Below are 12,450 nucleotides of genomic sequence, written 5' to 3'. Positions count from 1 at the left end.
CCTTCTAAGGACAGGAGCTTCCAACATACACACAGACAATATTTCCTCATTCTCAGTGCCTAAAAATACTTAAAAGTATTATTAAAATACTTAAGGGTAAGGACTTTGTCTTGTGTTCCTGAAGAGAGCTGCTATGCAGGAATGGGTTTGCTGGCAGAGATGAGAAGTCCTTGTCTTGATGGACAACCAGCGTAGTGATGCTGCTGCCTGCCCTGTCTCTTGGCTTCCTCACTGGAAATCACCGGCCATCCCCACGAGATGAGTCTCCCACAACCTTTATCAATAAATAAAGTTTTAGTCCCATCACTGTATCAAGCAATTACAAGGGACTTTTCAGACAGGTCGTTAAATAAGAATTAACAGGGGTTTAAAATATTAATGGACAATTGGTCCTTGCCAGTTCTCTTGTTACATGAACATTTAATTTATAATTTGGACCCAAGTTGGGATGTGCTGAGAGATGCTCAGGCTGCAGCCTGCACACAGGGGTTTCTCCTGCCAGAAAATAATAAAAGCCAGGGACTGTCTAGGGATTGTGCGTGAAGGATTAGGAAGAGGATGTGCACGGGCCTGTCTGCAGCTGGTTGAAGTCTAGCGCAGAGGGGTAAGCCTGGAAATAATTGCTCTCTGATGGCTGAGAGGGGGCCAGCATGGAAAGGGAGCTTGTCTCCTAAAACCTGGGAAGCTCTGCAGCCGGCCATTGTTTTTTAGTGAGAGGCAGTGAGTGGATTGTCCCTCTTCTGGATGATTTCTGTGCTAGTGGGGAAGGAGGAGGCACCATGGGGTGGATCCTTCTACCTTTGCTTTCCAGGTGCTGCAGTTGTTCAGTGTGAGCAGAGGATCCTGAGCTCCAGGGACCAGACCATTTTACAGGATGCCTTATCAGATCTCTAGATTCTGCTAGGAGCCTGGCTTCATCCACAGTATTATCTGTGGCTTTTTGATTTTTAAAGCTCCGGGTCCCAGAGTCAGGGGATTCAATGAAGTTCTCCGCTACCTTTCAGTAGGGAGAACTTCTATCTGTCTGGCTCTAGGGAAAGCTGGAAGATGTTCTGGTCTCGTGTTTGTTGGCAGTGCTGTTCCCTGAACCAGTCACCTCTACCTGGCTTGGGAAACCAGAGTCTCAGATCTCTGGGTTAGCGAGTGTATGAAGATCAAATAGAATCAGTTATTCAGCGTTAGGATTTACCTTGCAAACACCATGCTCATGGAAGGTGTCTGCTGAGATGGAGGCATCTGAATTCCCTAAGGTGAGTAAGGGCTTTATGGCCCTCATCCAAGAGAAGCACACTGTTTTTGCAGCAACTATTAATTGCTTCCTGAATTTAAAAAGCATAAACAAACTTGCTTCCCAGGGAACAAGTTACCTGGTGCATAAATGCTTTGCCATTAATGCGTGCCTGACCCTGATGATGATGTGAGGACCAGAAGAGCTTTCAAAGAATTTACCAGAAACCATTTCGGGGGAGGTTGTGCATTGTAAATCCTTAAGTAATGGGATGGAGGGAATTAGATTAGATAATAGTTTGCAGAAACCAGGCACGATTCTCCATTGAGGATCTTGAGATCATTAGAAACCGCGTGGTGAGGTGAAGCCCCCGCGGGTCCTTATCCCAATGATTTTACAACCTGGAAAATGAGATTATCAAAGGGTTGGTTTTACACACCACAATAACGAGCAACATTAAAGGAAAAAAACGGGGTCCTGTTACAACCGAATATGCATTGTAAAGCCGCAGCCGTTCCTGGAGGAGCAGCCCAGGATGGGGCTGTTTGTGCTGGGTCAGGGATGCCCCTTGTGTCCAGCACCCATCACAGCAGCACCAGGGCAGCTCGCAGCTTTGGCGTGGGTGACGCAGGTGGTCCTGTGCCTCTGCTGGGCTCACCCCAGCTCAGGAAGCTGCCTCAGGAGCCCTTTGAGCAGCTGTAGCAAGGGAGGTGGTGTCCTATCTTGCTTTAACAGCCTGCCCTGGTGTATAGTTCCATCTCTTCAGTCCTGCCATGAGCTAAAGCCGTTTGCAGGTTTCTTGGGGGGCCTGCACCCCTCCTCACCAACTCCCCAGACTGTGGACAGGGCAGCTGAGCTATTTCACAGCGAGATGCTGGCACGTGGGGCTGTTTGCTGCCTCCCCCCTCCAGAAAAGCTTTTCATTTGCTTGCTACCTCCACCGGTTTGCTCTTTCTCAGGCTTCTTCACACTGGAGGGATGGGGTAGGGTGAGCTATAGGGATGCCGATGGCTTTTGGTGACAGACCTGCTTGTACTATCTGTGGCATGTGTTGGGCTTTTTTCTGCGGACATTTGGAGTTGGTGCCTGCTGCTGGTGAACAGCATTAAACCATTCTCATTTGAAAGCAGGGGGTGGGAGGGAAGTTTGCCTGCGGCAAAAAAACTGTTTCCCAAATCCAATATCTATGCAATGAGGGGTACCATGGTGGGGATTGTGCATCCTTTCATGGGGCAGCGCTTGCAGGGAAAGCAGACAGTGTGGTCAGGCTGCCTCCAGCCCTAACAATCATCTTGCTGGCTGCCTGGGGCAAGGCGCTGGTGCTTAAAAGATCAAATCTAGTGGTTGATATTCGGCTGCCTGTTAAAGTTGGTATAACAAATCATGTCCGTCTTGTCTGTCTGTCGTGGGGCTGCCTAGCACAGGCATGGGTCAGTGATGTTTTCAGGATGACAGTGCTTGACAACAGGGCTGGTGTAAGCCTAAATTAGCATTGGGGTGTGTGTTTTTGCATCTCCAGATTTCCCTCTCTCCAGCAGGACGGAGTTCAAAGGGGCTCTGGCCTTCCTGGAATCGGAAACAGCAGGATCCACCCTGGAGCTTTTTCTCTTCTTACCCAGAAGGGTCCCACCCCAGCCGAGAAGCCCTAAATCCAGCTGGATGTGGAAATAGGGGTGGAAAGATCCACGTGAGGGCTGTGCTTTGTTCCTACTGCTCCAGGGCTGGTTGTTCCCCTTGAGCACATGTGAGGTTGTGTTTGATCTGGGTCTGAGCTTGGCTGTTTGTCTTCATTCTCCCTTAGAAAGGGTTGAAAAGAAACTCAAGAGGCCTCAGTGAGATGGGCTTGGAGCAGGGCGGCTCTCGTTCCACGGAGCAGGCATTGGCGTCCAATTTTCTGTCTTGCTTTGTTTAATGGACCTGCAAAGCCCTTGCAAAGCCGAGATTGCACAGGCAAGCGCAGATTTCAGGGTCTTGCTTAACCCAGCACTGCCAGATTTCTCCCCACAGTTTTTGTGTGAGGTCTCGGTGTCACCTTTTCACCAGTCAGAAACTCCCCAGAGCGGCATGGCCGATCCTTGGGGACGGGGTTTTGTTTTGGAGGTGAGTTTTATTCAGCTTTGCGGATACTTTCTGGTGATAGGTAGGTAGAGGTAGGAAGTACCTTGTGATGGCTACAAGGATGGAGAGGCTGTTTTCCACTGCAATGAAATGAATCCCGTGCTTTTTCTCTCCCAGGAGGCAGCTTGGAGGCACCTTCCCATGCAGGTGACACACAGGTCACTGTTTGCCTTAACTACTCTGAGAGGTATCAGCTCAGAAGGTGCTCAGCAGATTGGCAGGTGACATCATTAGGCTTCAGTGGTAACGTGCTGTGGAAGTAAGCAGGGACGATCTCTCAGCAGTTGGTTCCCTAACCAGGGTCTCTCTGTTGCTTTGATTTGGACTCTGTTGGTACTCAGATGGTTTTCCTTCTGATGCATACCTTCCCCACAGGCTTTCACAGTAGACTCAGGCTCTCAGTCAGGTTTTGGCTTTTTGCCTGTGAATACATGGCCTGGTGGCCTGAAGTGACATTATTGCTGTGTTTCAGCTTTGTGAGAGTCCTTTCCCACCTCTGCAACATGCAGAGGACTTCCAGGGACAGAGGAGGCACCTGAGGGAAGGGGGATGCTGTAGAAATCAAGGCGTGGTGGCCTGGTGTGTCCATCAGCCCTGCCCAATAGCACACATCCCTGCTTGGCTCTGGGGACCACTAGTCCCAGAGACAGGGAGACCTGATATAGACATTTCTTCTGGGAAATAGGGGCAGAGAAATATAAAATTAATGTTTACAAGCCGCCAGGGATGTCTCTGAAAGAGGAGATGTGGAGGTGCTCACAGCTGGGTAGAGTTTTGGAGGCTTATGGTCCCATTCGCACTGATGCTGCTGGGAAAGGTTGTTTTTGTCTGGTGTTTTTCACCTCTCCGGAGGGTGAAGAGTTCTTCTGCCTGCCCTGGCTGCCTGTGCAGGCAGGACAAGGGCAGGGAAGGAAAGGAGGGGAGGATAACGCCCCAGCCACGGGTCTTGGCCATTTCTGGATGAGTAGGTCATCTGGGCGTGGGAGGGGAGCTGGTGTCCAAGCCAGCCTGGAGAGGCTGAGGTTGGGTGTATGTGCGATTTGGGGGAAAGTGAGAAGGGATTTCTTAGGCGAGAGGAATGCGAGTTTCCTCCTTTACATATGTCTCCTGTTCTTCCAGTTTGCAACAAAAAGTCATCAAATTGCCCAAGACCTGGCAGCAAGGACAGCCCAAGAACAGCTCACAAATCACAGGAAGCATCTCCCCTCCTCCCTGTCTGCCTCCAGATACTTGAGCATCAGGAACCGCTTTAATCCCCCTTTGGGCGATAAAACTCCTGCCCCTTCTCGATGCTGGACAGCTGCACAGCCCAGGGCCTCCAGAGCTCCTGCACTCTGTAGCACTGGTCCTGGTGGGTTAAAAATCTGGGTTTTCCTTAAATTGTTTGCACTTTTAAACCACCCAAATGGTCCAGGGAAGGGTTGGAGCACTCAGACATCAGGGGTGACACCAGCTGTTTGGGTCAGACAACACGAAGTGGCTGATGTGATTGTTCTTGTCCTCAGGTTGTGGGGACAAGTGGCAATGAATCAGGTCCTGCTTGGTCCACCTGATTTTTAGGCACTGGGAGAGAAGACAGTGACTCCCAAGGATGCCCAGCTGGGGAGCACTAGAGTTTGGGGGTGTCGGGCTCCAGCAGAGAGGCTAAGGAGCAGTCGTGTCTCAGGATGAAGGGTGTTTTAATGAGCCCAGCCTTTTTCTTGCAGTCCTGCCGTCTGCTGTTTTTCATTTGGCAGAAAGAGCCGCTGGTGAAGCTGAGCTGTGGCGATCAGATGAGCCCTTCCAAGCTCTATTGTTCACTCTGTACATCATGGGGATGGGCAAAGTCCCTCTTGCCATTGCAATTGCGAGGTTAGGATTGCTGATTGCTGCTGAAGGGTTGTTCCATGCCATTTCATCTGTCTCCCCTGGGGCTCCCAGAGCAGTGTCAGAGTGCCTGCTGCCCCACCATCCTCCCTCCATGAGTGCTCACACCCCACCTGGTTTTGCAGCCACCTGTTTGCACCAGGAGGTGCAGAATCCCTGTAAAAACCACTCAGGTCACCCCATTTTGGTCATTTGAGTTATTATAGGATTTTTTTACAAGAAAACATTCCTATCCATTCTATTATTAAGTGTAGACTAGCAGTGATAGCGGAACTGTGACTGCCAAGGTCTCCCAACCTCAGGGTCCACTTCTCGTCCCGTGTCCCATAAGACAGTGATGGTGCAGCTTTCACCAAGTGGTCCAGGGGCTCATGTGATGGAGGTGGCACGGCGGGGCTTCAGCGTGGCTGGAGGGCTGGGGCATCCAGCACTTTGTCCTGATTGATACAGGGTGTTGCATTGCTGATAGATGAGACCCACAGCCTGTTTTGCAGGGGAACTGGTGGCCTGGCTTGCCTTCGCCTGCCTGACGTGCTGCTCCTGCACCTGGCCACTTTCCAATCCCTGCTCCTGCTTTCCTCTTTCCTGCTGCAGCATCTGCTCCAGGTGTTTTTCCCCTAGAAGCTGTGTTTTTCCAAGCTGAATTTCCTTTTTTTCCTTTTTTTTTTTTCTTTTTTTTTAATCTCTCCAGGGTCTGCTTCAGATTACTTTGTTCTGTTCCATCCTCTCCAGTTTATTATCTCCTGCTAATGTTATTAACATGCTAATTAGTCCCTAATTGCAATTGTCAATGAAGATGTCAGATAGGGCTGATACTAACCCTGATCCTTCACATCACTCCTTCTCTCTAAATTCTGCAGATTACTCTATACCTCTCCCATCATCTTGGTTGTTTTATCTGGTTTGTCTTAGAATAGAATCATAGAACAGTTTGGGTTGGAAGGGACCTTCAAAGCTCATCCAGTCCAACCCCTGCCATGAGCAGGGACATCTTCACCCAGATCAGGTTGCTCAGAGCCCCGTCCAGCCTGGCCTGGGATGTCTCCAGGGGGAACATCTTCACAGAGGGATGCTCATGATTGCATGAGGGTGATTGGTCTCCTAGTAAAGACTTACTGAGGTGCAGCATAGGGTGGTTTATGAAAACCCCAGAGCCAGCTTGGCGATGGGTATAGCTCTGGGAGGCATTTTCTGGCCGGTCCCAAGGTCTCGTCTCAAAGGCAGGGTGCATGCTGGGCTCTCTGTGGCAGCCGCCTTAGGCAGCAGTAGGAAAACTACTTTGGAAAGTTAAAGAACGGCATTTGCCATCCCGCCTATACACTCAGCCCTCTGGCTGCTCGGGCATTGTGCAAAGGTCTTCCATGGCTATAAATAGGCAGAGAGGTGGGCAAAGAGATGGTGAGATGGGATGAGGACAGGCGGTGAGCCAGCCTCGGCCGGCATCTGGAGCTCTCATTGCCTTCGTGTGCAGAAGAGGTGTGGTTTGTTCTGGCCATGATGCTCTCATCAGGCAAAGTTTGCCCCCGCAGAGCCTATTTTTGAACACAGCCTCCCCCTGGATACCTCTTGGAGATGCCATGAAGAACCGGGACTGGTTTACGGTGAGGTGCCCCGGTGCTACCGCGGGACGTCAAGCCACGTGCTTTGAATAGCTTTGTGCAGACGTGGCCTATGGAGATGAAATGTGGCTCTTGACCGATTGCGAATAAATCAGGGTCAGGAGCTTGAACGCTGGCCAAGAAACCCAAAGGGATAAAATATAGCCTCTCTACAGACTGTTAGCAAACAGCACGTGGGCTGAGATCTGCGAGATAAATTTATGCGCTGTGAATTGCTCATCCAGCTGTAGTGAAGGAATGGTTGGACCCACAGAGAACTAATAACCATATGTGGTGGACATGCCTTTGGTGCTGACCTTTAGAGGGTTCATCAAGGCTGGGAGGTGGCACGGTGACGTCTTCTTAAGGGTGTCACTGGGAGGGAATGGATGCATGTGTTGCTTGATGCGAGGGAGGGGGATTCAGGCTGTCTCTGCCCTGCACGTCCAAGAGACAGCCTGGCAAAATAAATCAATGCTCCTGACCTTGGTTTTCCCATCATGTCATTTGACATGAATTGAGGATAAACACTTTGACTTTGCCTGTTTATATCTGGGCTTGTGGGACTTGCCAGCCTGAGAGCTCCTGTTCCTGATGCAGTCCAGGGCAATCAGTTTAAAAAGGGAGGAGGTAATAGGGAAATAGTGAAAACTGGGATTCTCACCCAATCCCAGGCTGTGCATATGGGGTCTCCAGCACCTGCTGTCACCCATTTTGGGTGAAACGCCAGGAGCTGACAACACTGCACTGGCCATGGGGCTGCCTCCTCTCACTCATCCCAATTCCCCTGTATCTGCAAAGAGGAACATCAGTTTCATGTTGGGATGAAACGTCCTAGTGGTGGAACTACCTTCAGGCAGACTGACTTAATGAGAACTTTGGGCTCAGTTCAACTGCTTTAAACTGGAGAGATGGGCCCGAGCCCAAGACACGGAGCCAAACAGCCTTGGACTTGTCCAAGCTGCAGACGAGTGTGAGTGGCTCATGGCCGGTCCCTCCTTTCTCTGACCAGGCATCTGTTTCCCGCCCTCCACCTCGGGACACAGGATGTGTGCGTGCTGTCATCGGTGGAACCGGCTTATATATTGACAGCTTATATGTCGACACCTTATATATTGTCATCTCTGTCCTGGCTTTAGCTCGGCTTGTGGGGAGGACCTGAAACCCCCAAGGGTACCAGACCCTGTGCCCTGGGTCTGGCTATGGAAGGGCGACCACTCTGTTTTCTTGTCTTATTTTACCCCAGAGCATCTAGGGGAATCTGAATTCCCCCAGTTGTGATTCAGAGAAAAGCAGAGAAAAAAATATCCCACATTTTTGGGGAAAAAGCATTTCTCCCAGATGCTGGGCCACTCCTGTGCTGTGCTGGGCAATCTGCCTTCCATAGGCTGCAGGGGATAGTGAGAGTACTGTGGACTGTCTATGCTTTCCAGGATTTGCAGCATCATTATGAGGTTGAGAGGTGGATAAAGAGGCTTTTCCCAGGCTGGGTGTCCCCGGCAGACTGGGCATCCTCTCTGGGAGGACCAGCCCAGCATCTCTCTGGCACTGTTGCAGCAGGGAAGTCCACATCCCGGTCCTGGCAGGCTGCAATGGGGACTCCCATCTCAGTAGCTAATCCAGCAGCTCCCCATGACCCCCCTTGCGCCTTTACCTTGGGCTGTGACTTTTGACATGGGCAGGACACATTTAACAGTGTGCTCTGAACACTTTGCCAGTGGTGACCCAGCTGGTTGTGAGCTGCAGGTCTTTGTCACAGCAGGGGTAATACTGGAGCTGGCATCGCTGTCCCACCCATTGCTGTCCCCATCCTCGAGGCTGTTGGGGACAGATAAGAGCCACCAAAGGCTGGTGCAGGGTGCAGGGTGCAGGGTGAAGGATCCCCGCTGTGACTTGCGCCGCCACATGATTCAGTGATCTCAGTTGTTCTTTGAAAAACTATTTAGACTGCGTCGGAGGAAAACCCAGCAAGTTTTTAGGCTGACTGATTTTTCCTTTCTCCCTGTGGCAGTGAGGATTTTGACAAGACCTCCCAAGGAAACCACAAATAAAACTCAGAGCAATGAAATCAGTGTGAAAAAGCATGATGTGGTGCTTGGGTTGGACGTTCCCATTGCTTTTGGTGAGGCAGATCAGAAAATCCCAGCACCGCACAGGCAAACTCGAAAGACAGTTTGGGGGAAAACTCCTTTATCATCAGGATCTAGTCTTAAAAAAAAGGCATCTTTTTCAGGAAAGCAAATGTTCTTGGGGCAGGCAGGAGGAACGTGCCCATTCCCTGCTGCCCAAAGCTGCTTGCTTATCACCCACCAGGCAAAACAGAGCAGGGCTAGAAGGGACTCCCCAGCACCCACATAGCAGGAAGGGGGTGCCTTACCCCCTGGCTGCAGAGTGAGCTGGTGTGTTTAGTGTTTCAGCAAATAAAATGAGTCTTTTGCTGGGGATGGGTGGTTAATGGATCTACCTCCTACCTGCTCACACTTCTTATTGCTGTTTGTTGTATCCATTTGTTGAAATCATTAGGTTCCAGAGTGAACAATTGCTACAACGGTATTTTATACTTGCCTCAGGTGAAAGGGGACACCCCAGTTTTAAACCCATACCATTCAAAGATGTTACCTTCTAGCTGGAAGTATTAGAAACATTTTTGCTGTTGTCTTCCGGGGGTCCTGCTGGGGGTTGCAGAGCCTTGCCCTGACATTGCTGCTCTGTGGGCTCCCAGCCCACCAGCTCCATCTACCAAGACATGTTTTGGGACCAGGAGATCCTTCCCCTGGCTCAGGGCGTTGAGCCATCTTCTGCAAGGGGTTCGCAGCTAATTGGTACAATCAATATTTGTTTTGCAAATGCAATTGGAGGGAAGGAGGGATTGAGAGCACCAGAAATTCAATTGACCTGTAAAAACAGATACTGTGTAAAGGGAATCCTTTCCCTGCCAAGCAAATATTTAGAAAGGAGAAGCAATAAAATGAATAAGCAACAAAGTAATATCCTGCCTTGCCGGCCCCCGGAGGCTGCAGGGAAGGGCTGCTGTCCCCAGTGCTGCGATAACTCCGAGCAGACAAGCGGCAGGAACCTGTTTCCTGGAGAAAGCGTGTTTGCTTTTACCGTCTCATCCGTCAAAACTCATCCTGGTACCTCAGCAGCACTGGGACTTGTCTCAGGTATCCTGGCAAGCTGGGCACCAGCCCCACATCCCTACAACGGTGACCACAGCGTGAGCCTGGTGGTGGTGCAGGGGACAGGGCTGTCCCTGCATCCTTGTCCTCCCTGGTAGGGGTCTTTGGTCTTTGCTCCTGCATCCTGGCACAGCCTCCTCTGGTGCCCCAGCGATAGGAGCACACCGGAGTGCTGTGGGGTGTGAGGGGTGCGTGGGGCAGAGCATCGATGGTTCACATCTGGAAGGAAATTCCAGTACACCTTGGCAAGGAAATCAAAATGGTTAAGGAAAACAAAACAGAACACAAGACACAAAGAGATTTTTTCAGATCATAAAGCTTCAGAAAAATGTTTTTGGGTAGGGAATCATGAAATGGGGTCCAGCCAGGGCTTTTGCCAAGCAGGAGCAGAGTGCCAGGGTCACTTTTTTCGACATTGCTCAGCATCCCTGGGCACAGCCCGTTGGTACCCAAGTGACTTGAACCAAAGAGGGTCCCATTTGGCTCGTATCTGAATTGAAAAAACTGTGGAAAAAAGAGATTTTTCAGAAAAGAAACATAAAATGTACGTATGTGTATGTGTGTGTGCATGTAAAATAGAGCAAGTAGAAGGAAGGGAAATTATTTTATGGGAAAATTCTCAACCAGCTCTGGTGCTGGGCACCTTTAGGCCAGTCTGGAGCCTTCTGAGCATTCTCCTCCCTTGTAACAGATACTGACCCCCTAATTTACATCAGGATCTGATACTGCTTCTCATTTGCTGGTGTCAGTTAGAGCCTTCTGAGGGGTGTTCATGGCTACCAAAACCACCTTGAAATGCAGTTGCTACACAGAAGTCAAGAAGAGGTTTGGATTCGCGTTGGTGTAATACTGAATTTTCAAGAGAGTGTTGGCTAAAAATGTGAACTTCTCTCCCAAACTTCCTTGTACTGAAGAGGAAAAAGCTTTAAAGAAGGAAGTGAATTTTAAACACCCGATAATTGTGTTTTCCTGAGTTTTTACCCCTGTTTGTTATGAGACTGAGATCCTCTAGGGTGCTCAGCACCTCTGGGGAGCTGATGCTCAGACCCACAAAAGGCAGAGCAGCTCAGCAGAAGCATCTCCACGCAGGAGATGCCATTTGGGAGCAGGTTTCTTGCCGTGATCACGGTTGATGAGCTGCCCGTCTGGCTGCCCATCGCTGGACTGCCCCTGCTGCCACATCCCCAGGCCACCCATGGCACAAGGAATCCCCCACGCGCCATCATCTGTTATCGCTGCCCTGTCTCGGGTGCCGCTGAGGTTACAAAATGTGTCCCCTGCATTTATTTCTCCCAAAACCTCAGCCTGAGAGCACGTGCTAGAAGAGAGCTGCAACATGAGATCAGCAGAGTGTGGGGGGAAAAAGATGGCTTAAATTTAATGTCTTTTTAGATGAATATTTCCATTCATTCCAGAGCATATTCCTCTGGCATTTCCAGCACGCTTGTTTAGCTGAGTAGTTAACAAAACTTCATGGAAACACATGTTATAGTGCTCTCTAGTGCACGGAGCTATGAATGAAGGATGCCTCTTTTGAGATATCTCGATGTGCAGCTCCGCTTTTGCTCAGGAGCAGCCAGTTAACCACAACAGCTGCTTCCCATTGTGGAAATGCTGTTGAAAAAAAGAAAAGAAAAAAGAAAAGAAAGAAAAAAACCCCAAACAAGCCATCCCAACAACTTGGCAGCACACACAGATGATATTTAAGCAAAACCCTTATGCGAGGGTGAGCCGGGGCACATGGAAATAAAAGATAAGGCAAGAAACAACCCAGCCGGGAGGCTGATATCTCCCCACCGGCAGCGTGCAGTGTGCTCCCGCGCATCTCTGTTTGCTGAGCCCGTTTGAAGCAGCTGGTCTCTATGTCCGACTTAGTTTACACTGTTTAGTTTTTATACAGCCGAGCGATTTTTATAGCTGCCGGAGCGCCGGGCAGCTTGACAGGATATTGGTCGCCTCCTAATGAGAGTTTGCCACATTGGCACGAACGCCCCGTGGATTTTAAATGCCCTATCCCTGGATGCTTGGAAAGCCCTTGGGGGAACATGGGTTTTCTGTTTAATAAAGGAAAAGACAAGCCATGATTGTAGCCTAGGAGACTCGAGAGCAGCCGGGAGCCCCAGCGCTGGGGCACGGCTGGACCTAATGTGCATCAACCCGTGCCCCCCTCTATGGGGCTGCTCTGGGACAGTCCCCCAAAAGCCAGGGGAGCTTGTCCTGCCCTGGGCAGTCAGGGATTCGGGTGCTCCTGAGTGTGAGGTCAGACCTGTGGGACCAGGCTGGGGGTGGACTCCATCCCCTGAATTTGCCTGATCCCTTTTTGAAGCTGTTGGTACAAGGTGGAGGTGAATTTATGGCATCGTGGGTGAGTTGGGGCTGCAAGGGACTGGAGGTCCCCAGCCCTTACTCTGCTTGGAGCTGGATGGGGTTCCTCAGGGTCGGGACTGGTCGAGTGCTGGTT

At 50.4% G+C, this 12,450-nt stretch overlaps 1 protein-coding gene across 2 annotated transcripts in view; it reads left to right on the top strand.

Annotated features, from left to right (window-relative positions):
* The window catches only part of LMX1A (LIM homeobox transcription factor 1 alpha), a 45,021-nt gene that overhangs the window by 16,565 nt on the left and 16,006 nt on the right, over positions 1-12,450 (top strand). The window lies entirely within an intron of this gene.

The sequence above is a fragment of the Columba livia genome, chromosome 8 (assembly GCF_036013475.1).
Source record: "Columba livia isolate bColLiv1 breed racing homer chromosome 8, bColLiv1.pat.W.v2, whole genome shotgun sequence".
NCBI classification, from domain to species: Eukaryota; Metazoa; Chordata; class Aves; order Columbiformes; family Columbidae; genus Columba; species Columba livia.
The sequence above is the reverse complement of the archived record's forward strand: the minus strand, read 5'-3'. Positions and strand labels throughout refer to the sequence as shown.